This window comes from Nycticebus coucang, chromosome 1 (assembly GCF_027406575.1).
Source record: "Nycticebus coucang isolate mNycCou1 chromosome 1, mNycCou1.pri, whole genome shotgun sequence".
Lineage (NCBI taxonomy): Eukaryota > Metazoa > Chordata > Mammalia > Primates > Lorisidae > Nycticebus > Nycticebus coucang.
This window is the reverse complement of record NC_069780.1, coordinates 88,473,605-88,499,965: the sequence shown is the minus strand read 5'-3', so window position 1 is coordinate 88,499,965 and position 26,361 is coordinate 88,473,605. Positions and strand designations below refer to the sequence as shown.

The following is a 26,361-nucleotide window of genomic DNA, read 5'->3' as shown; positions in this document are numbered from 1 at the left end:
AGGGGTACCATGTGCTGGTTTCATATACAATCTGAAATATTCTCATCAAACTGTTCAATGTAGCCTTCATGGCATTTTCTTAGTTATTGTATGTAGACATTTGTATTCTGCATTTAGTAAGTTTGCCAATATAACAAAGACATCTGTACCAGAATGTTCATTGCAGCCAAATTCACAATTGCTAAGTCATGGAAGAAGCCCAAGTGCCCATCGACCCACGAATGGACTAGCAAATTGTGGTACATGTATACTATGGAATATTATGCAGCCTTAAAGAAAGATGAAATAGACAATTTTCTACCAAGGTTGGAGATCATCTTATTGGTTGATAGACTAAGTAGTCAAAAAGTAAGTCTATAGATTTTTAACACTAACAACTGAATTCATTTGATTTTACAAACCATTATATCCAACGGCTTAATAAAATAAAAACATTGTTTTACATGTACACTACAGTTTATAAAAATGAACAATACTGGACCCTAAACTAAGCCTTAATAAATTCCATAATTTATAAATTAACGGACTATAGTGTCGGTGCTGTCACCAAGGAAGCAGGCCAGACAATGTACTGTAAGCTGGAAGCTTGCAGGAAGTGTGCCTCATCATGCATGACCCCAAACAACCTCTGCAGCTGCTATTTATTGAGAACAAGCTCCCCTCCCCTGATACAGACCCCCCCCATTGGAATTGCACAGCTGATCAATTTCCAACTGCCAACTTCTGCTCCTTAATGACTAGTGATTGCTTGTATGTTTCACATAACTGCCACTTTGTCTCTGCAAGCCTGCTGTCCCAGCTCCTACACATCTTGCTGTGCAGGTTGTTACATAAGCTGCTACATATTCTGTTACGTAGGTTGCTACATTATAGTTTCCTGACAACAATGAAATTACATTAGAAATCAAAAACAAATAGATATTTAGGAAATCTGAAAATTGTAGCAATTAAATTACATATTTCTAATTAAGCTATGAGTTGATATTACAAATGATTTTGAATGTATGTTGACCAAAGAAAGCATAAAAAAGGAACAGGGTAAAACTTGTGTTTCATCTAAAGTATCATTTAAAGGGACTTTCATCCTTTATATTCTTGCATTAGAAAAAGTTCTAAAACCAGTGATCTTGACTTCGTGTTATGAAGGTAGAAATAGAATAGCAAATAAAACAAAAGTACAGTGAAATAACTGCAAAATTAAATATAAAAGCTGAAGTCATGAATAGGAGAGACACGAAGAGAAGAAACGATACTGATACTTTAAAAAGTTGATTAACTCAATACCCCTAAGTATGACTAATTAAGAACAAAAGAGACAATCAAAAATGCCATTAAAATTAGGAAGTAAAGAAGGAACATCACCACAGATTCTATGGACATTAAAATAAGGAAATATAATGAACAATTTATGCTAATTAATTCAGCAAATTAAAGGAAATGGATAAATTCCTGAGTAAAACACTACTTACTTATAATGACACAAATATAAACAGCAATTCTATTTATTTTATTTTATTTTATTATTTTGGTTTTTGAGACAGAGTCTCACTATGTCACCCTTAGTAGACTGCCATGGTGTCACAGCTGACAGCAACCTCCAACTTGGGCTTATGCGATTCACTTGCCTCAGCCTCCCAAGTAGCTGAAACCACAACACCCGGCTATTTTTTGCTGCAGTCATCGTTGTTGTTTAGCAGGCCAGGGTGGGGCTAGAACCTGCCATCCTCGGTATATGTGGCTGGCACCATAACCACTGTGCTATGGGCACTGAGCCCATAAACAGCAATTCCGAAAAGACAAATATACATTGAGTAAGTTGAATCTGTATTACAACACATTTACACACAAAAAGAAACTCCTCAAGACCAAGATATTTCCTATTCTTTGTGCCCAGTTTGATGAATTAAAGCATAAGAATGTGCTAAAGCTTTCATAATATTTAAAATATAACAAAAGAGAAAGGGAATGCATATAAAGCCCATCGTGATGAGAAAATTGATCACAGGAGACAATTATGTAAAGACATAAACAATTTCTCTTTGCTATATTCAAGTTAAGTTAATGTCAAAATACCTAATTGGAGATTCTTACAAATAATGATGTAAAAATAATTTGAATAATAAATTTATTGAATGGAGAGACTCTCTCTAGTATTGTGCTTCATTCCTGTTTAGGAAGACAGTAACTTGAGTGAATTCACAGTTGACACCATATCAGGGGAAATAATGAATAAGAAGCACAAGAATTGTTAAAATTTTATCTTAAAATTTATTATTTAAGTGTTGTTTGTGCTTATTTAATAAAATGTAAATAGGACATGTTAAAAAAAGGATAAATGGAGAATATTTTATACTTTTTAAAATTAGTAACAACAGAGACTTTTCAGTACCTGTTTCCCATGAATTTATTGAAAATGCTTATAAATTAATTATTCTCTTCTTTAAATAATGTCTGTAAATCATAAAAAATTTACTCTTTGTCAATCTTCGCTTGAAATATCCTTAAAAAAACTTATGCATAGAAATTACAAATCACATTTGAAAAATGCTGCAGTTGCTAAGAAGATAAATAAATTTGCATATAATTTAATTTTTCATTATAATGGCCAAAGTTTGAAGGATGCTGTGCTGTTAAATTCACATGAATATGAAAATTAAATATAAGTGGTAGTGCTAGAAATGTGACATATGGTTGATATCATGAAGATATCTAATTCTTAGTTTCCTGTCTTTACAAAAGCAGAGAATGTATTTTCACGTGGATTTTCTGAAATAAGCCTATATTGATCCAAAATTTAAAAGTGATCAAAGTCTTATTTGGATTAGGGAAATATGCCTGTGGATCAAAAGCAGACAGTGGTATGTAGGGACTAAAACTGTGAGCTTGATTGTCTCCAAATCCTGAAGCAAAAGAGGAAAGGTTTTGATTCCAAGATCATAATTGATACTAAAAAGGTCCCCATATGTTATAGATGACTGCAGTGAGGTCCAATTCATCAATCTATTGTAGAAAATGGTATTTATTTATTAATACATTAAAGCCACTCCATTAAAAAAACTTACACTTTTAATACAGAACACATAAGAAGAAATAGGTGAACAGCAATAAAACAGGAGCAAAGCCTATCAATAATCACTGATTGGATATGCAATACTTAGCATATTACCAGGAGAACAAACTTAGAGTTTCCTGATATCAGCAACATCAGGCAAGGAAGAAAAACTTACTGACATGGACAATTAGTACAGGGAGAAGCAAGGCAATTCCTCCCATATAAACCTGGAAATTTAAGTTCAAAAAGAAGTAATATGTACTAAGCAAGAGAGTCAAAAATATTCAACCATCATGCAATAAATCCAAATTTGATTAAATTTGAGAAATGGGGATGTCTACATGTCAGAATCAGATGATCAGATAGAAGCAATGAGCATGTCTTGGACAACAAGGTAATTTACTTTTGAAATATTTTTCTATAAGTATATGTAAGAGCCCATTGCAGGAAGGAACTTGAAGTTGAATGAAGGAAGAGGGATGAATACAAGTAAAGCTCGGGCTACTATATTTTTGTGTTCTCAGTGCTACTAACAACCTGAAATCAAAAGAACCAAGTGGATGTTTTAAGGGATTTCATGATTCATAAATTCAGTTATTTACATACTTAAGTCTATAGTATTTATGTATTATCAAATGTTTTCCTGTATGGTACAATTTATTAGAGAGCAAGTAAAATAAAAAGACTGGTTCTTTTACTTCCTAATGTTTTCTTCCATGCAGAGGAAGACAATTTGCTGTACCATTACAGTACACTCTCACAGATTGGCAAAGTAGAGATATTATGTTCTACTTTGTGTGTGTATAAATTAGAACCTTTCTGATGTCATCTGTAATGCCTAGTAAGATATGAATAACCTAAAATTAAATAATTCTATTTCTAGCTATGTATGCTAGTGACATGTGCAAGTAGGCACGTGTAAGTATGTTCATTGTAAAGTTTTTTTTATAGAAAAAGTAAAGATAACATAATCTTTCAAGAAGAAAGTGAATAAGAAATTTATGCATGTAATATACATTATATTATAGTTGAATTAATAGATTGTTTAACAAATATCAGTTTGAATATGACAGTAAATGAAAATAGCTATTTTTAAAAGACATTTGAAACACAAACATCAATGTATAGTATACATAGACACATAATACAGGCAGTAAATATAGTAAAAAAAATATATGAATGAAACTGGCCACTCTCATGAGAGTTATTACCTAGAGGAAGTAAGAGTGGGTTGAAGCTTTAGCTGTGATATGATTCATTCGAAATAATTTTACCAAGTAAATATGGCACAATTTTACCATTAGTGTGTGGAGATATAAATATGGATTTATGTATGAGGGTACTGTATGATTTTATGCAATTTTCTGAATGCTTTCAATATTTTAACACATTAACCTAATGTGAAAAATAAATTGATCAGTAGGTCTAGAAAATAAATTTCACTATAGAAAGTGAGAGATGGGCTGAGTGGAAGAGGTGGGATTTTAGAGCACTGGGTAAATATGCATGAAAGGGTAAATAAAGTAAATAAAATATTCGTAACTAATTGCTTTTCAGTATGGAAATGGAAAAAATTAGAGGTTCATCTATTTGATGGTGTGTGGCTAGAAGTAAACATCTCAAGGTGACTGAAGAAAAAGAAGGGGAAAATCTCAGAAAAAAAAAATGGAATCGTTTTTGGAGACATTTCCCTGATAAGGAAACCACTGCGTTTTTCATTTTTTAATATTATAAATGTGTTAATGTTTTCCCTGACATGTTCCTATCTTTCCTGATTAGGAGAACATTTACAGATTTCTGCAAATCATGTAAGATATGCTGGGAAAAGATGGAAGTTCTCAATATAGAATGCTTAATATGATGTTAGAAGAGGTGCAAATCCGAACGCTCAATGTAGGAGGCAAACGTGTTATCTATGTATCCTGAGGGACATATATGGGTGTAGAAGTGTGAGATATGTCTCAGTGAAGATGAAACTTTCTTTGGGGAAGAAAAGCAAAACAATAATAGATTGATTTCATTTAGAGGATAGATATTAAATGGATAAATGATACTACCTCTTGGGTGGAATTATACAACTTCGGAGGAGAAGATAGAAAAGATTTGTTTGAAAAATGGATGTTTTTATCAAAACTAGAATTTATAGAATTTATAGTTTTCACTGCGATGCCCAATAGAAAAACCTGGAGAAGGTGGGTAGCACCAGTGGCTTAAAGGAGTAGGGAGCCAACCCCATACGCTGGAGGTGGCCAGTTCGAACCCAGCCCCAGCCAAAAACTGCAAAAAAAAAAAAAAAAAAAAAAATGGAGAAGGTTGTTAGCAAAAAAATATGTCTATGGTTGAAAGCCGTAGAGAAAAATAAATAAATGGCCCATAGAAGAAGAAATATCTTAAACAGTTAATATTTTAATAGTTTTAAAAGCTGATGTAATTGAAAAATAAATGGAAAATGGAACATAAATGGAATATCTCACTTCTGAATAAAAACAAAGAACAGAAATGAATGCCTCTGCTGTTTTGGAAGTAGCGTAAATTGCTTGACATCTGGTAAATTAACAAAGGTAAAGTGAGGCAGGGTCTTGAGAACCGCCCTTGGCAAAGCAGCAAGGTCTCCTGGGCACAGGCACTGGGGAGATTTAGAACACTTTATGTTTGAAATTAGCTAAGGTAGATGTGAACACAAGGGATTCCACCTATTATCTTGAAGAGAAGGTTATAGGTTTTTAAAACATTGCAAAGCATGAATCTCCCTGTGCAAGTGTAAAATTTGTCTAGGGACTCGTACGGAGAGGGAAATCCAGACCGAGAAAAATGTATGAACCCTATTTAAAGAGTTTCCTGCTGGAAGTTGAGATGCATTGTTCTCAGAGAAGTGGAAAGTAGTTAGTAATAGCTTGCTAGGAACTCAAGATTAATATAAATTAAGGTGTTTCGAATGTATCATGCAGATGATAATTTAGAATGACTACCTCACAATCATTCTCTAATGTTCTTTCTTTTTTCTCTCTCTCTTTCTTAACACAACCTAGAATTTATTTGTCCATCTCTTGATGAACATGAACTTCAAAAATCATTATTCTAGGCAAACTTCTTAAACCCATCCTGTCCATAAAACCCATACTGCCATTTTATGACAATACTTTAACAGGGTCATAAATATACATCATATATAGCCAATAAGATATAAGCAAGACCTATTGAAACAAACTTCTGGAAAAATGTTCCTCAATTTCAGAAGGAGTGTGTGCCCCGTCTTGTCAGAATTTCCAGTGGTTTCTCCTCCTTTTTCCCTAAAACTCATAATTCCCAAAAGGGAACCAACTGCTACTTCTAATGAAGAATACATTCATTGGGTGCCTACTGTGTGTCAAACAATTCATGCACTTCGCATGCATTTTTCTAACTTATCTCCATATCCTTAGGACTATCTCTAGAAAAATACAAAAAGATACTTGAGAAAAATTGTCCTTTGTACAGCATTTGCTAAACAAAGGAGGGAAATTGGATAGTTTGAATTTAAGGATAAAGTAAAAATGGACATAAAGATATTTACAATATTGATTAGGGATATGTATTGCACCAGGTTCTATGGGAGAGAACGATAAGTTGCCATCTTCAACTTCCTTTTTTTTTGTTTTTAAGACTTGAATTAATAATCTGAGTAGTCAATTTCTTTAATGCTTAGAAAAATAAAAAGAAACTAAAGTGCTTCTTTCAGTTATTCCCATATGAAGCGAAGAACTTCTGTAGTCCAAAGAATTTTTGGAAAAGCTTCAAGAAGCTGCATAAATCAGAACTGCTTTGAGGTCTTTGCTACTTACATGAAGGGGAGATAAGTTTACCTTTAAATGAGATGGGCATTGGGAAGAGCAAAAGGCCAAAGGGAGGATTGTCAGATGAGCAATGCTCACCCATCTGGACCCCAGCCAAGTTTTGAGCCTCTGTTGTCATTTTGATGTCTGCAGTCAAAATCCAGGGAGATTTCTGGAATCTCTAATAAAACATCAAATATTTGGAATAACGCCTGCCTCAAGGTTAGGAAATATTTCCAATATTTGTATTGTGCATTTAAACATTTACAACCTTTCCTAGAAAACAGGATTAAATGTATCTCTTGTTGTTTTAGAATTATTTTCCCCTTTTCCAGTTGATATATGAGCTCTGTATGTTTCTGGCACGTATATGGACATAGATTAGTAATGATACAGTTAGGTTAGGCAGTGAGTTAGATGTGAGCAGGGTGCATTTTGGATGTTGTTTTAGACTGGCATGGGTCAGGCTGGCCTGAATTGTTATGGAATCAGGGATAATTGAGACCTCAGGGGTGCCAGACCTAACAGGTACTATGGACACTATTTGTGTTACCAACACACCTTTAGCCAGGACTCAAGCATTACAAAAATGATTCGTGTAACCTAAAACATTTGTACACCCTTAATATTTTGAAATAAAAAAAAAGAATAAGTACAATCCAGACAATTGAAATAGTACTCCAAGGACCATTTGGAAATATCAAACACAAGCTAGAAACCAAAATTATGATTAGCATATAGTAAGAAATAAAAGTTAAGTTTGAACACTATGGCAAGACCTAAAAATAATAAAACAATTTAAAATGTATAAAATCTTAGACATTAAAATCAATAAACACAATAACCAAAGTTCAAATCTGAATGGGTGCGTTTCATTGTGATTTAGGCAAGCTGAATGGAGAATTAGTGAACTAGAAAATAGAGCACATGAAACTATCTAAAGAGGCATGGATAGAAAAAACAAACACAGACTTGTCTATAAAACAAATCTCAAAAATTTCAAAGGACTAAGAGCATACAAAACATTTTTTGCTGCACATTTTGCAACTAACTAAAAAATATTTGTATACTTACATGATAAGGATTTACTTAGAAATTCCATGTAGATCAAATAAAAATTCTAATAGAAATGGGAAAATATTTTGAGTGAAAATGCTATTCACAGAAGTTAAAAAAGGGTGCAGTATACAATGTATTTTAGAAAATAGCAAAATTTTACTATTGAGAACTTAAAAATGAGATTAGAACACAGGACAACTGTAGATTATTTTATGTTAGTGAACAGAAAACTTTTTCTATAAAGAATAAAAACATCTAAAAATTTCCAGGTTAATAGTCTCTGTTGAAACAACTCAACTGTCTTCAGCCATCAAATATATTAACAACAAAAACAACAAAAAGAGTGTGGCTAAATTTCACTATAGTCTAATTACCAAAATTGTGGTTATAGTGGACTGAATTACACCCAGGTGCTCTAACTGAAGGATTATTCTTGAGCTGGAAGAAGAGAATAGCTGTAAAACTACATGGGAGAGATTATAGAAGCAACAGTTTATTAAGAATTCGGTGCCTGATATGTTGAGCATGAGGTGTCTATTTTACATCTTAATAAAGATACTGAGAATGCCCGTTGGCAAAATACTATGCAATTCATAAGAAAGATTTGGCTGGATATAGAAACTGAGTCTTTAGTATAAAAATGTTACATGACACTGGGAAGTATATAACAGCAAGTTTGGTCTCCAGTTACCCTTTTCCGAAGAAAATAAAGAAATTATTTTTACAAGTTATTGACAAATAAAGACATTATTTTTGCAAATTATTTGGCAAATGTCAGTATAAATATAAAAATAAGAGTTTTCCTGACAAATAAACAAGTGATGTTTGTGAGCAGAAGACTCCTTGCCTTTGGAATGATTTTAAAAAGATGCATTTAATCTAGAATTGACTATAATATGCCCGCAATCTATGATTTGTGTGAGTGGTTCGTGGGCCACTCACATAATAAGTTGTTTAATAATCTAAATAAAAATGATTCAACTACTGGACTAAAATGACATCTTCTTTGTATGTGATCTCAGCTTCACACATCACTTAGGCTGATTTTGTAATGAAATCAGAGCAGGTCAGGTGCACAGGGCACCTGTGCTAAAGGCCCCAGGCCTCTCCCTATTTCACTTGTAAGTCTGACAGCATGTAGTGTTTCTGGTTCATGAATCGTGATTAATAATGTGAGTCTGTGTATTTATGATATGCATGCGATTATGTATTAATCACAGAGGTGAGTTTAAAAAGAGAACCCAGAACTGACATCCCTATGATATTCCAAGGAAAAAACATAGGAGATTATGTAGAGAAGACGGACATAAAACAATCAGTGAGACAGGAGAAAACCAAAGTAGAGACCAAGCCAGAAACCAACTAGAGACAGAGTATCGGGGAGCAGGGAATATTGACTCTGCCAAATGTGACTGACAGCTGTGGGAGTTTAGAAAGACACCCAGTGTCCTTTAGTGACTTCAGAAAAAGAAGTTTTGGTCAAATGGCCACGATGAAAGCTCAATTTAGTGAAGAATGGGAAACATTTTTTTCTGAAGATGGTGGGGGATGGACAATCATTTCACAGAGTTTTGCCATGAGGAAGAGCAAAGCTAACTAGAGAGAGGTCAAAAAGTAAGATAGGAAAAAATGCTAAGCAATTTTCTATGCTGATTGAAATCTATTAGAGAGGGAAATTTTAATAATGTAAAAAAGAGAATAGAGAACTGTTAAAACAATATCCAGGGAGAGAAGACAAAAGGATTCTAGACATAAACTGAATAATTGGCATTAGAGAGCTAAACGAAGACTTCATTCCCCATGATTGGCAGAAAGTCACTTTATATTAACAGATGTTGGTGATGTGGATAGATGTGGTATTGACAATGTGGTCTATCAATATTGTCTTGTGGTTTCCTGCACTTTCTAAATGAGGTAAAATGATTGGTCGTTATATAAGAGTGAAGATGAGTTAGAAATTCTGTTGTTTTTAGGAGGAAAATGACAGTGTGATATAATACTTTAGGAAAGTAGGAGAAAAAAATAGATTAAAACAGTGGGGTGTGGTTGTCAGTCAGCCTAAGAACCCACGTTAGTTTTTTGGTCATAAATTTAAATACTAATGTGTATTTCCCAGTAGACAGTGCATAATTGCAAGGTAAAATCATTCAGAGATCGAATTCAAACCAAATTGTTATTTGCCAACATATGAAGAAGTGAGCCAGTGCCTGGGATTTGACAGTAGGTACAAGGAAGCAATAACAATGATTGCAAATGGAACAGAAATAGGATGAGGGGATGAAAGAGTGCCTTTATTTATGGTAAAGAACGGCGGAAATATGGAATGAACAACGGTTTGAATGAGGGGTCACAACAATTCACATGGAAAGCTGGAGGTGGTGTTAGGAAGTGTTATGCATGAAGCTGTGATGATATAAAGCAATTACTAGTGAGACAACAGCTCAGAAATGACTCTGGTGTTGAGTAGAGGAATATATGGCACTTGACTCTGGTTATTGTAAAGATTATACACTTGTGCAGACAGACAAGAACTAATATTGGAATTAGAGATAGTGCTTTGGCAGAAGTTTAACTCATTAGAAATTCCAATGAATGATCAGGCGTTAATAGATGAGATGAGAGATGACAGCAGTGTGCTAGATTATCTAAAGATAGCAGAATCAAAATTATGTTTTTTAAAAAGATGAGAAAGAAAAAAGATCTGAAGGGATTAATTAGAATTAAAGGAAATGCCTGTATTCAGGCCCAAGGTCAAAAAGGTAAAAGCAGAAAGAAAAGGAGAAATATGCAGGAGTAAAAGGAATATTCAGAAGAATGAGAATGTAGAACATCTTGCTGATAATGGACTATGAAGTCTAAAGGATACCATGGAAATTTTTATGTGATAGGACACAAAAAAGAAGGAAATAGAGGATACGTCACATATCAGCAAAACAAAATTAAAGTGTCTTATAATGTTATTTGATAATAAAGTGTAGTAACAGACTTCACAAAGCACAAGACTGCTGTTAGGACTATAAGGTACAAACACTTTGACTAATACCTAGATGCTGTCTGGTCTTACAGTATGATTGGTTATATATATAATCCGTGTATCAACAATTCCATTCCTAAATATTTGCCCTTGATCTTCATACATATGTGTGCCAAGAGATGGTTAAAAGATTTCATAGCAACATTGTGTATGAATATCTCAATCCAGAAAATTACCATGTATCTGTCAAGATTAAAAATAATCAGTGTGGTACATTAATACATTAGAATGATGTATTGCAAGGGAAAAGTACAGACTAGAGCTATAAGCAACTTCCATAAATTGGCTAACAAAATATCCACTGAGAGAAGTCACACACACAAAATTTTATATGTACCATGTATGCTGTCTATTCATATACTCTTGAATTCTAGAAAAAAAAACAATCTCTGCTGTTTAGGGATACTTTGATATTTGGCAAAACTATGATAAAAACCTGAAAATAATCCCCACAAATTTTAGGATAAGGATATCTTCTTGCACTCAACTAAAGTATTATAAATGGGATAGGATGCATGAGTTGCTTCTGGTGTACTGCCAATATTCCATTTCTTGACTAATTTGATAATTCCTAAGGTGTTTCTTTCATAATCATTTTATTGATACTATTTTACGTACTTTTCTATATATGACATTTCACAATAAAATTGAATTAATAAAATAATGCTGAAATTGGAATGCTAGTGTTTTAATCCTAATTTGGTAGTTGTTATTTATGAATTGTGTAATCACAAATATTAATTGTATGCAATTGCATATAATTTTAACAGCATCATTTAACAGACATGCTCGGCTCTGCTTCTCATTTTCTCTTGAAATGGGTAGATTGAAGCTTAAAGTTTTTCACCATCTCATTTTCTCAGTTTCATCTTCTTGTTGTATATAACTTACGTAATCATTCTCATTTCACACCCTGCTTATTTAATCATTCATTAATTCAAGAAATAACATGTTGACCATTTTCTGTTGCATAACATTACCTTAAGCACTGGATGCAAAGTGATACATAAATGTAGTCTGGCACTGGTCATGTTTTTTAATATGTATACTTACACTCACACAAAATTCATGAATAAACTAAATCTAAATCCATATCACTTGCCTAGGTGGCTCAGGTAAGCAGAGCTCAGCTGCTGAATGCACATGCCATAAAGAGAGAGTTGTGTTGTGCTAAATGACTAAATAACCCAGGTTCTCCTAATTTTTTTCCTGGGAGGTGGGAGTGGCAGTGGGGAGAGAATGGCAGCGAACAAGAAACTCAGGTATTTATTTACAATTAATTTGGAATTCTCAATAATGTAATGTCACAGAACAAAATTGGGTAGATGTGAAATGATATTCAGAAGGCTTTAAATATCATTCTGTTTTATAGATGAGTAAACTAAGCCCCCGAGATTATATGTAACTTGTTCAAATTTTAACAGGTATTCCTCAACAGTTCCCTGGGCTAAACAAACAAAAAAATCCCACAATATTGAACTTATTTAATCACTTTTACACATTTTAGGAGGATTAATTTGCATGTAAACAATGTGATCATTGCATGATTCATACTTATTTATTAGAGTAAGTCCAGGAGGCATTATAATAGGCAACATTTTGCCAACCTAATTTCCAGACTGACAAAAAAAGAGAGAGAGAAAGAAAACTTCTCCTTCAATTATTTAAATTAATGAAGTTTTACTCCATGTTTACAACTAACCTTCAAAAAAAAATTTATGACTTACCTTGCTATAAAAATGGCTTTGGATTTTTATATCCTTTATATAAAATAATACCTTGAAATCATTGAAAGATGAAGAACTAAATTATCTCCTTTATTTTGCAGCAGGTATCTAATATTCACTGATCTGGAATGCTGATTTCTGGGGTAGTGAATGCACTCAGGATTTGCTAAAGTTAAATTAAGCACTTACCATCTCTTCAGACAACTTCTCTATGTTTTAGAGCATCAGTCTCCTCTCTCCCCTGCCTCTTCTTTTCCCTTCTTTTCAATGAAAGAAATACAGGGAATTGCCTCCTACATTAACAATGTAAAAGGAATACCTTTTTTTCCTTCCACATTAACAATGTAAAAGGAATACCTTTTTTTTTTCCCTTAGATAGAGGCGCTCAACTTCAAAATTCAAAACTAAAACTAAACCAGAATAAATGATTAGTGCATTTTCCTGTGACATATTTTCAAAAAAATAAGTAAACATATGAATAAAAGTAACTGGCAAAAGAAGTCATTTATTTATTTATTTTTTGAGACAGAGTCTCTCCTTGTAGCCCTTGGTAGAGTGCTGTAGCGTCATAGCTCACAGCAACCTCAACTCTTGAGCTCAAGAGATTCTGTTGCCTCAGCCTCCCAAGTAGCTGGGACTACAGGTACCCATCACAACACCCAGCTATTTTTAGAAAAGAGGTATTGCTGTGGCTCAGGGTGATCTGGAACCAGTGAGCTTAGGCAATCCACTTGCCTTGGCCTCCCCAGGGCTAGGATTACAGGCTTGAGCCACTGCGCCCGGCCTTATTATTTTTTTAATTACAGAACAATCAATATGAGATAGACCAATGACAACTTATTCTGTCAGTTTCTTTGAAATTCTCTAGGCTTTCTCTTCAAGGCCTACAGCTGAATTTTGCTACTTTAAGCAATGTGATCTCCCACAGCAATCCCCAGAAAATGCCTAAGGCAAAAAGGAACAGGGAGAAACCTCTTCTTGAAAATTGTCTCGTTCTTAAAAAATTTCCAGAAACAGGCTGAGCCTGTGGCTCAAAGGAGTGGGACATTGACCCCATATACTGGAGGTGGTGGGTTCAAACCCAGCCCTAGCCAAAAAAAAAAAAACTGGAAAAAAAATTTTCCAGGAACTCCCGTTGCAAACTGCCCCTCATGAATGTTTGGTAAGGATTATATTACATGCTATAGCATAAGCTGCACAGAGGGACGTGTGTAACCACCACAATGCTTTACCAAATTTCATTGAAAACCTTGAAGATGAAAAAGAAGTGCTCACACCAAAAAATTTTAATTCGTATCACTTGTGGTTAAATCTATCTACATGTAGATATTACTGAGGTAAACGCCACAGATTTATCTCATAAACACCAATTAGTAAGTGCACTGCAGGGTAACCGGCAAGTTGCTAACAATGCTTTTTATACAGATGTTGGTAGTAATAATAGGAAAGGGAAACATAAGAAAATAGCCCTTTCCCTCTCATTCATTTGTGCTTTTATTTTAATTTTATTTTTTTCACCTGTGCTTTAAAATCAATGTGTGGGTAACAACTGCAGTAGCTTATAGCTGCTACATATTTACAAGTGCTTTATATTCAGATATTATCATCCATTTTATAGATGAGCTGAGTTGAACAGGGAATATATAATTGTCTAAGATCATGACTGCAACCACTCTGCCAAAAGAAGCAACCCACCTATGTACAGAAATGCCCCTTCTGAACAGGTAGCTGCATTGTGATGTTTATGTCTGGGCATATATGGAGGGATATATTGGCAACAAGATCATGGTTTTTTCAATAGCAACAAGAGCAATGTGGATATTGTTAGATGGTAGTGTTTATATATTTTGAGACGTTGTAGGAGATTTAATAAATGTTTGGACAACACTTATTTAACATTTTTCATATGCCTGGTATGGCTAACTCATTTAATGGTCACAAAAATACATTGGGTGGGTACGATCGAAATTCCCATTTCCCAGATGAGAGTATTATAACATAGATAATGCCAACTAAATGTGGGATTGCAGTTACTCCCCAGTCATTTTGGGTGAAGTCTCTGCATTCTTACCCATATAATTATATGTCCTCTTTTATGATTAACACAATCCTGGAAGCATTGTGTTTCAATCACTGCTGAGGAATCACCAGGTATCTTCCTTTCTTTTAGGATATTGGTTGTGCACTGACACCAATTTTGTAAGTGTGATGCTAGCTATAAATTCCAACTAAATATTTTTTTCAAAAATGTATTTATATCAATAGATTCAGGGTGTGCAAATAGGGCTTTAGTAACAAAAACAGCATGACAGGGGCATAATAGTAGACACACAAGTAAGTGGAACAGAATATAAAATGCAGAAATAAAGCCATACACCTACAACCAACTGATCTTCAACAAAGAAGACAAGAACACACAGGGAAGAAATGACCCCTACTCAATAAATGGTGCAGGAGAAAATTGGAGGGTCACATGTGCGAGAATGATGCTGGATTCCTCTCTCTCACCATATACAAAAATCAACTCAAGATGGATAAGGACTTAAATGTAAGACCTGAAACTACAAAAATTACATAAGAAAATCTAGAAAACTCGTTTCTGGACATTGGCCTAAGCAAAGACTTTATGACTAAGAACCCAAAAGCAAATATAGCAATAAATAAATAAATAAATAAATAAATAAATACATGGTACTTAATCAAATTAAAAGTCTTCCAGACAACCAAAACAAATTTTTAAAAAATAATCAAAAGGGTAAATAGACAATCTAAAGAATGGAAGAAAATATTCAGAAACAATTCCAAGATTGTTTTAATAGCTTTAATCCTACAAAAATAACTTTTAGTAAAAAATCCTGCAATGGAGACAGAGGGGATAGTATATATCAGACATTTATTTTTCTGAGCAGCAGAATGTTTAACTCCAATCGTGCCTGTGATCCATCTGGTTTATTTCACAATTTATAACAAGAGTTTGGAGAATTATTCAACATGTATAATTTGGATATTATAACATGTATGAGTATTTCTGATTGTTGGTGGAAAAAATTATAGTCAGGTTAGTTGGCAGCACTCTCTAAAATTGTGCTTTGCATTTCCAACTGAGCACCAATGGTGCTGTCTGTCGATCTTTCTCTACTTCACTCAGCTCGTTCCATTGATTGATTTTCCTATTTTCCATGAAGTCATTTCCAACTTTCTTCATTCTTGTGCGTGCATAAGAAAAGCCCTTTGTTTGTATGTCCTATTCTGAAATAATAGAGGAGAAGTTATAATCACCTGTAAGGGGCAGGGGTTATGGTTAAGCCATTTGTGATCAGTTATCTTTTCTAACAATAATGACATCTCAGATTAATTAGTAATAGAAATCTATGTACTCACTTTTTCACTGTGGAATATGGGATATTCTAAAAGCATTCTCTTAGATGTGTTTTATATTCTCTAATTAAATTTTTCTCTGGGAAACAACACATTTCAAGATCTTAAAATTAAAGCACAGAAATCATTTTAAAAACACAATGGCTGTTTTCTTCTTCTACTATCTTTATCCATCAATAATCTTTGCCAGGCATTTCTGTTAATTCTTCATAAACAGCTCATCTGGACTTGTACTTGGCATGATGACATTCCACTATTCTTTCATGTTACATGGAAATGTGATAAGTATCACTAATACTGTTAGTTATTACATACCTAGTGTGAAGCTGGAGTTTCTCCATGTTTGTTTTATGATTTTTATTTTGGAAACTCACTCATAACTAATTTGCTTAAAATCTTTCAGCTATGTTTTCTAGCATCAGTCCTACGAATACAACTACTGATGCAGTTTTCATTCTATTCTACCCCCATGTACTTTTAAAATACCTTATTCTATAGACCAGAAGCTTATCAAGCAAGTTACTTTAATACATTTCACCCAGATCTATTCATCCTACTAGAGTAACCCTCATATCATAAGCAAACATACTGATTTGGTGGGCTCTAGAGAGTTTTTATAGAGGATTTTATAATATTCTCATATCCCTTTTGCAATTAAGCACACTTTAATTCCAGAACCATCCTGTTTAGCAACACAGGTGCATATATGAATACAGTCATACTTCCAGCAGGCACTGACTAGGCATTGAATTTGCAAGTCATTTTCATGATGAGCTCCTGTTTATATCATCTCTTCTTGCTGCTGAGATGATTTTATTAAACAAATAATAAAAAAAAGAGTAGTACAGAAGGGGATGTATGGAAGCATGTGGGATACCTCATATGCTGAATATAAATGTGCTGCTGAGAATGCATAATATCACAAAATAATGAGAAGAGAAAATGTTGCCAGTAGCTATTCACAGCAAATATAGCAGTCCAGGCTTGGACTGAATCAATAAACCCCATATGTGACCAGACAACAAACAGTCTTTACAAACACAAGGGCATTTCTTTTCATTTGCTGTGATTTTTTTCATTATATTTAACAGGAATGGATTTGTGTCCTTTATATAAAATGGAGCAGTTGCACAGTAGAAAATCAGAGCACTTGGTAAGGTAGAATAGATAAACATTACTACTAGGGTTTTCCTCTTTGTGAATATGCACAAGATTTGCATTCAGGAACCAAAAAAAGGAAAATAAATAAGTATATTTAAAATAAATATGATTTATAGACTATATTAGCCTAAAAATTTTATTAGCATAAAATGCCATGTCATTTTTTGTGTCCCTACACATTTATCTTGGGGGGGGTAAGCACAGAAAAATGAGGACCCCCTTTATTTACTTTATTTAAGCTAAGGAGTAAAATGTCCTGGGAATGTCTGGACTATACGAATCTGAAAGGGAAAAATCTCACACACTGCTGGCTGGGGCTACTGTGTATTTAAAAAACAAACAAACAAACACAACTATGAGATTCTGGTAATGTTTTATCATGCTTAGTACATGCACTTTCTCTGCTGTGAATGTAGCCACATTCTCCTTCCCACCACAGAAACTACAGCTGGCTCCAGACCAGGTCTCCTCTGGAGTCACTTGTAAGCCTGACTGAAGAACAAAAGACGAAGCAGAGGAGTGTTCTTCTCTCAGAGATGGCTTGCATGCATTTAGATACTTCAGACAAAAAACAAAAAACAAACAAACAAAAAAAGAAACAAAAATCCACCAAAAATAAAAACAGCCTTGATGTCTAATGTCTCATTCTAATTTTGAAAGAAGAGGCCAACTTTTCATTACTTACACCTACCATAAATCTTATACTATCATTCTCCAAATCCAAAGTCTACCTACATCTACCTTTCTTTTCATCTCAATCCCTAAAAATACATAAATAAATCACTCACTATAGCATTAATCCATTTCTGATTAGAAAAAAATAGAGGCTTATTTTGCTGGAATTCTTTGGTAATAGTTAAAAAGAGAATTTTCAGGAAATACTCTACCTAACATAATCATGGCATAAATAACACACAATAAAGACAAAGCAGTATTTGACAATGCTAACATTTCAGAAAATCTTAACTACTCAAGTTAAGATCTTGATGTCTCCAAGATCATGATTTAAAAATCAAATAATAGGGGCTTGCTATTATGTGGAAATGTATTTTCTGAGTTACGGCTTCTTTTCATGCACAGCATGAGGAGGTGCTGCGCACATCCTTCTTTTCGCCAGCCTAGGCATGTACACGTGTGGTTACTGGCCGCCTTGCTACAGGCTCTCTAGATCTTCTCTAAGGTGAAACACTGACCCTCATATTTGGAGCCAGAACTTGTAAAAATGGCCTAGTGTAGTGTAAGGCCGGTTAAAAAATCTAAACTTGTTTCCCCTTTTGAATAACCAAGTATACAGAACAATGGAATTAAATTAGACGTGATATTCTTGAGAGCACATTTTTAAAAATAGCCTCATTTAATATGCATGCACAGCACCACATTTCATTTTTTTAAATCCCTTAGCTATTCACTTGTTACATTGAAAATATGGTTCAAAAATCCCAAATACCTTCTTGCTTAATAAGTGGTCTATTACAATTGATGACTTTTTTTATTAAGTCATATACACATAGATCATTAATACATTTATGTATATGTGGGGTACAGTGTGTTGATTTTTTTATACAATTTGGGGTGCTTACCTCAAACTAATTAATATAGCTTTTGCCTCATTTACTTGATTATTGTGTTAAGACATTTATGTTCTAATGTTCTATATTTGATAGATTTGACTTGTAGCCTTATAATATGCTCCATAGGTGTGGTCCCACCATTTACCCTCCCTCTATCAAACCTCCCCCCACCCCTCCCTTCCCACTCCATTTCTCTCCTTCATCCTGGGCTATAGTAGTGATCTATCTTTCATAAGAAAAGCAGAAAGCGGAAAGGAGGGAGGGGGGTGGGGCCTTGGTGTGTGCCACACCTTCTGGGGGCAAGACATGATTGCAAGAGAGACTTTACCTAACAAATGCAATCAGTGTAACCTGGCTTATTGTACCCTCAATTTATCCCCAACAATAAAAAAAAAAAAAAAGAAAGTGTGAGTAAATATATATTGGTTTCATAGAAGTACTGAGTACGCTGGATACTACAATTGATGACTATTCAGCTTTGTCAATAAGTGGCTAAGTCAATCATGTGGAAAATAAATATTTATAAAAATAGAGCTTTGACAAAGTTACAAAAAATTGATTAAAATGTAATGTCAATTTTAGGAGAAAAAAGTGTCACGGGAATAATAGTTCAAGCTTTGAAAGCTATCAAAAGGAAAAATATCTGCCTTGATTTTATATTAGATGATATTATTTTTACTTATTAAAATTTTCTAGTCTTATGAAGTTTTTGTAGTTAGTGTCTTTATATCATGACCGATACAAAACTGTTTAAATTGATTATAAATATTTCTATTTTAAATATTATTTTAACATGTATATTCTAAGATGATGTTCAACATTATTTATTTTAGGGTGGAGGACTGGATATAATTATATTTTAGGACATTAATTCCTCTTATAAAGTTTTTCCTTGCATTAGAACCAGCATTTTTAGGAATTAAAAAAAGCACTTTCCTTTTAAAGAATAATAATGTGAAAAAGTAAATCAAAAAGATAAATAATAAAAAAGTACTTTTGTATAAGTAACACAATACTTTTACATCTATAAACTTGAAATGTGAAACTAAAAAAAAAAAAAATTAAAAACTAAAAAATAATACTGAAAAAAAATAAAGAATAATCCTGTGAACTGAAAATCTGGTTTCCATTCTGGGAATTTGATTGTATACAGTTGCCTGGAAAAATCATTATTTAAAAAAAATTTTTTTTATTTAAAATTAATATGAGGATACAAATTTTTAGATTACATTGCTCTCACTTCCAGGGTAAAGCTCCAGTTGTAAAAGAGCCCCTCCCCCAGGGGCGTGCTATACACTTTCACAACGTGCACATTAGGTGAGATCCGGCCACATGCCCTCCCTCCTTTTGCCAGTCCTCCTCTGCCCTCTTCCTTTCCACCTTCTCATATATAGATGATTACATGCTCATATGAACAAGAAAAATCATTCTTATCACCATATGAAATACGAATGCAGTGGACAAAATGGATAAAAATTAAAATATTTTAATTGGCTATTTAACTTATTTTATCATTAAATTGATAAATTGTGTCTTCCTCACAATATTAATGACATCATAATTTTAAACTTTGCAGCAAAACATGAATTAGAATACTTTATAGTCTATGTGTCTGTGCATGGTCCCAGGCCACAGAATCATTTCAAGGAGATTATTAATACATAGAGGCAAAGTCATGGCCCTAGGTTCTGTACTTTAAAAAAATTATAAGGCAGGATGCAGTGGCTCACGCCCGTAATCCTAGCTCTCTGGGAGGCCAGTGCTGGTGGATTGCCTGAGTTCACAGGTTCGAGACCAGCTTGAGCAAGAGCGGGACCCTATCTCTAAGAATTCCTGGGCATTGTGGCCGAAGCCTGTAGTCCCAGCTACTTGGGAAGATGAGGCAAGACAATAGCTTGAGCCCAAAAGTTTGAGGTTGCTGTGAGCTATGACACCATGACACTCTACCAAGGGCAACAAAGCGAGACTCTGTCTCAAAAAATAAAAATTACAAACTTCATTTTTTAGACCAGTTTTAGGTTTACAGATGAATTAAATTGAAATACAGAGATTCTACATATATCCTATTCTTCTCCACCACATTTTGCTTTTCTCCTATTATTAACACTTTGCATTAATATGGTACATTTGTTCCAATTGATCAATGTTGATAAAATTATTTTTTGCAGTTGTTTTTACTATTTTATTTCATTTCATTTTGTTTTTGAGACAGAGTCTCACTTTGTTGCTCTTGGTATAGTGCCATGGCACCACAGCTCACAGCAATCTCAAACTTTTGGGCTCAAGTGATTGTCTTGCCTCAGCCTCCCCAGTACCTGGGACTACAGGTGCCCCGACCAAGCCCGGCTATTTTTAGTGATGGGGTCTCACTCTTGCTCAGGCTGTTCCCCAATCTGTGAGTTTAGGCAATCCACCCGCCTCGGCCTCTCAGATTGTTAGGATTATAGGCATGAGCCGCTGCATCTGGCCTATTAATAAATTTTTAATAATCGAAATCTATTGTTCACCTTAAGATAGATCCATTCATTATATTTTTGTGGGTTTTGACAAATAGATAATGCACCATTACAGAATTAATCTGAATACTTTCACTGCCCTAAAATAACACAATTCTCTGATTTTCCTCCTCTCCCTGAAAACCTGCGACTACTGGGTTTTTGTTTTTGTTTTTTACTGTATCTATAGTTTCACCTTTTCTTGTATGTCATATAGTTGAAATTATACAAACATGTACTTTTAAGAAGTTCCCAGTTGTTCCCATGCCCGAGCAAGCAAGATTACTAGAATAGGGTTGAAACAAAGGAGTCTTCCAGATCAAACCCCTCCCTACTGTACTGGGTATGTGGAAATGTTGCCGACAGATGTTAGGCCTAAGAAGACTGAGCGTCAGTGGACTGTACGTACTCAAAAGTCAGTAAGTTGAATGAGATAGTTGAGCTAAAAATTTAAACAATTTAGACAAACTTGGAGATTTATTTCAAAGTGTGGCTATAAAAGTATATAGATGTCAAAATAAGAAGGCAAAAGATTAACCATAGAAATGTGAGGTACTATAGGTTTCTATGTAACATTAGAAACATAATAAGTCTGCTAGAATATTTCTTTTGAACATATTCCTGTGCTCACAAGGTAGGGAAGAAGGCAGGAGGATGCAGTGAGGGAAATCAAATACTAATATAGTAAAGTATCTCAAGAATGGAAGAAAAAGTATCCAATGTACTCAGCCCTACTATGAAACTAACTTATGGCTTTCATATGAAAGCTATAACCCAGTTATAACCTAAGAATAGAGGGAAGGGGGAGAGGAGGGGAGGGAGGGGGGAGGATGGGTGGACGGAGGGTGATTGGTGGGATTACACCTGTGGTGCATCTTACAAGGGTACATGTGAAACTTAGTAAATGTAGGCTATAAAAGTCTTAACACAATAACTAAGAAAATGCCAGGAAGGCTATGTTAACCAGTGTGATGAAAATGTGTCAAACTGTTTATAAAACCAGTGTATGGTGCCCCATGATTGCATTAATGCACACAGCTATGATTTAAGAATAATAAAAAAATACTAGTATACCCAAATGCAATTCCTAACAGAGCACTAAGAAAATACCTATTGTGACTTTGTTTTATTTTTACTACGGGGTATATTTTACAGAAGTATATTAGCTGTTTTTAATATTAACAAATAAAAAGCCTTAGTCTGTACATGTCTACCTACCATAAATCTGCAATTAGAATAAGTTCTATATTTTTTCTTAATTTATTTGAATTTTTTAAATATCAGAATGTGAAGGGGGTACAAATGTTTATGTTATATGGATCGTGTCTGTAATGCTGAGTCACAGTGTTCTCACAACCCGAATAGTGTTCATTATACCTGTTAGGTCTAGGGGCTTCTACTCCTCTCCTTTCTCTCCCCTGCTTATTTCCAATGGATTATACTTCCCTCTGTGCACACATGTGCCCAGTTTAATAGAAAGTACATGTGGTGTTTATTTTCCTACTCTTCAGTTACTTCACTTATGATAATGGTCTCCAGTTCCATCCAAATTGTTTATTTGGTTTTATATGAATTTAATATTATAAAACTTGAAGCATTTACTGTTCAGAAATGTGGTTGACAATACCAAACATAAATTTCATAAGGGATAATAAGAAAAAATGCAAAGCTATTTATAAATAAAAGATACACGTATGAAATATACCTTTTGTTGAAAAAAAGGGATTATGTGAAAATAATAATTTAGGAATGATGCATGAATGTTTTATCTGTTTGATCCCATTGCATTTAAATTGAGAATAAGAAAATAATCTCTGGATAGAGCCAGAAAGCTTTGACAACTACTAGCAGTTGCTTTTCTTTTCTTTCCTCAATAAATTTCTATGTAAGCAATAAATCTTTAATTTTAACTAACATGCCTTAGATTTAGATCAAGAACAATCAAAATATAGACTAGGATAATTGTATGTGAAAATGAAATAATATATATATAAACCTTGGTCTGAGACCGTGACAGGTGGTCGGAACCTTCTTCCCCCTCCTTCTCTTTCCCCTGCCCTTTCCAGGAAAAGGCTGAGACCCAGAGCCCAGGCTGTCCAGTGGCCTCTGCGTCTTTAGTTCCAACCAGGCCAGGGGACAGAGAGTCCCAACTGTGTCCAGGGTGGTGTGTACTGCGCCTGTGAGGGCTTCCACCCGATAAAGGTTTGGCAATGGAGTTGACACTAGGTAGGCTCAGTGGACAGTAGCCAACAAGAGGTTACTGGGACCATCTCCTGAGTGGCACTGAGTGGAGGCATCAGGGGTTTGGGGCCTTGTGAACCCCAGCCAAAAACAAACAAACGAACTCGGAAGGACCTGGGTTTCAGTGATGAGACACGGGGTCTGATGTAACCCATTTCCAGGGGGATGTTGACAAAGACCTTATCTGCTCTATTTGCAGTGGAGTCTTGAAGGAGCCAGTACAGACTGGAGAAGCCCGAAGATGAGCTGCCACACCACAATTGCTTTAAGCACCTGCGGTCAGTGGTACAGCGGTCAGTGGTACAGCATTGTGGACACACAACGCAGAGCTGGAGAAGAGGTCAGCAAAATGCAAACACCAGCTGGTGGAGCAGGAGCGAGACATCCACCTACTAAAGGCATACATGCGGGCAATCCAGCGTCAACCCAGACCTTCAGAACCTGGAGGAGACAAGTGAATACAACGAGATCCTAGAGTTGGTGAACTCCCTTCAGCCAGCCAGAGTGACCCTCCCTCTGGGGAGGGACGATCTAGACCCCAGAGGCTGTGCTCCAGGCTGTAATCAAGAGCTCCCTGGTGGACAGTAGCTGTCCTGCCTCTAGCTGATTGAAAATGCCCGTGAGCATAGCTGGCCCCAGGGTCTGGCCACGCTCCAGAGACAAGACAAAGGAATTGGCGCTCCTATGAGAACAACGCGGCCAAGTGCATCCCTGGCAAGCAGGCTGTTGTGAAGGCCTGTGAAATCCAGCATATGGCAAGGAATCAGCTTGTCATGATATTTGCTCATGTGTGGAGAAGATACAGGAGAACTCAATTGTGTATAATCCAGGAAGAGATGGAAACAAGAAAAACCCATTGCTCCAGCAGCTGGATCCCGAGTCCTCCCCATTGTCCTTTATACTGAGGCTTATATTTGAGGCATACATCTCCTGCTTCTGGCACTGAAGGCCTGGGGAACTCTGCTCAGACTTTCAGGTGGGAAACGTAGATTTCTTCCCCTAAAATCTCTGTAACTTCTCTATCAGGGTGGAGAAATCTCAACCTGCATCCATTGTCCTGCCCAGGATCCAATCCTAGATATTTTCAGAAAACACAAAGAGATTGGTTTTTCCCTAGAGAATAAAAATGGAGTGAGGAATCTAATCAGTCCTTCTCCAAAACCAGGATCAGAGTAGTTAGGCCTCTGGACTCCAAGCAACATTTAGAGGGCAGCTCTGGGGAGCAGATATCCTGAAGAAAGGTAAGGGTAGAGCCTAGAAACAGAACCCTAGAAATACTGAGGCCTGTGATTGGCCATCGCTGACAGCCCATAGGAGGAGACTACTGGACCTATGGCCACGCAATATTCCTGTTCAGCCCACCTTAAAGGTGCAGGCTCCTAGTGGCCTGCGGGTCTATAGGTTGGGGTGCCGAATATTTTCAGATTTCTTCTTTCCTACTTTTATCATAATTAGGGAATGGCAAAGTTGGAATTAAAGGTTAGTGTCTCAGGGTTTCTGTGTTTAGCAAGAAGCTGCTGTCGGGCTTTTGCTGAAATTGTGTAGGTCCTGTCTCTCGTGGCAGAGGCAGTCGGAGTTCCACAGACCCCTCTCCAGCCCTGTGAGCAGAGTCCGGTTATTTTGATAATTTCCGTTGGCCATTTGTTTATATTTCACAAGCTCCACCCTCTCTTCACTTTCTTTCTTTCTTTTTTTTTTTTTTTTGTTTGTTTATAATGGCCTGGTTATGTCTACCCCACTTTCTAGCCTGGCCACATTCTTGGCAATTTAATTTATATATATATATATATATATTTTTTTTTTTTTTAAGAAGGGAAAAAAGAAAAAAAAATTGAACAACAGTAACAAAAAAGAAAATCTCATCTACTGTAATCTTTGTTTTAGAACACTCCATTCCTAAGTCTACCTTTTAAATATTATTAAATGTTATTTATTGATATATATGTATTGTACATATATTCAAGGTACATCTGATAATTTAATATATACATTTATATAATTAGTAAAAATAAAATCAGTGTAATTGGGATATGCATATCTTAAATATTTATCATTTCTTTATTCTATAAACATTTTAATTATTCTTTCCTACCTGTTTTGAAATATACATTAGATTATTGTGTACTATAGTCAACCTACTGATCTGTCAAATACTAGGTATTATTCTTCTATCAAACTATACATTTGTGTCCTTTAATCAATACCTTTTCATCCAACCCCCTACCCATTGTGGCCTCTGGTAACCACCAATCTCCTGTCTACCTTCATGAGATCCACTATGTTAGCACCTACATATAAATGATAATGTGCAATATTTGTTGTTCTGTGCTTGGGTTATTTCACTTTACATAATAACTTCTAGTTCTATCCATGTTGCTGCAAATGACAGGACTTCTTTGTATTTTTATGACAGAATAATCTTCCATTGCATATCTATGCCACATTTTCTTTATCCATTCATCAATTGATGAAAACTTAGGTTTATTCCATATTTTGTCTATTGCAAGTAGTGCTGCACTGAACTGGAGAGTACAGATATCTCCTACACACTTGTATATTGATTTCCGTTCTCTTGCACCATATACTCAGTAATGGACGTGCTAGATCCTATGGTAGTTCTATTTTTGGTTTTGTAAGGAAACTCCATATCGTTTCCCATATAATAGCTGTATTTATTTATTTCCCATAAACAGGGAAGAATGTTACCCTTTCTCCACATTCATACCAGCATCTGTTATTCCCTCTTCTTTTTGATAAAAGCTATTTTTAATTGGGTGAAATATATCTTATTTTGGTTTTGGTTTGTATTTTTCTTATTATTAGAGATATTG

The 26,361-nt window shown here is 34.9% G+C and overlaps 1 pseudogene; it reads left to right on the top strand.

Moving 5' to 3' along the window:
- Positions 1-3,393: 3,393 nt before the first annotated feature.
- On the top strand, positions 3,394-24,435 carry LOC128590586 (E3 ubiquitin-protein ligase NRDP1-like; annotated as a pseudogene).
- The last annotated feature ends 1,926 nt before the right edge of the window (positions 24,436-26,361 follow it).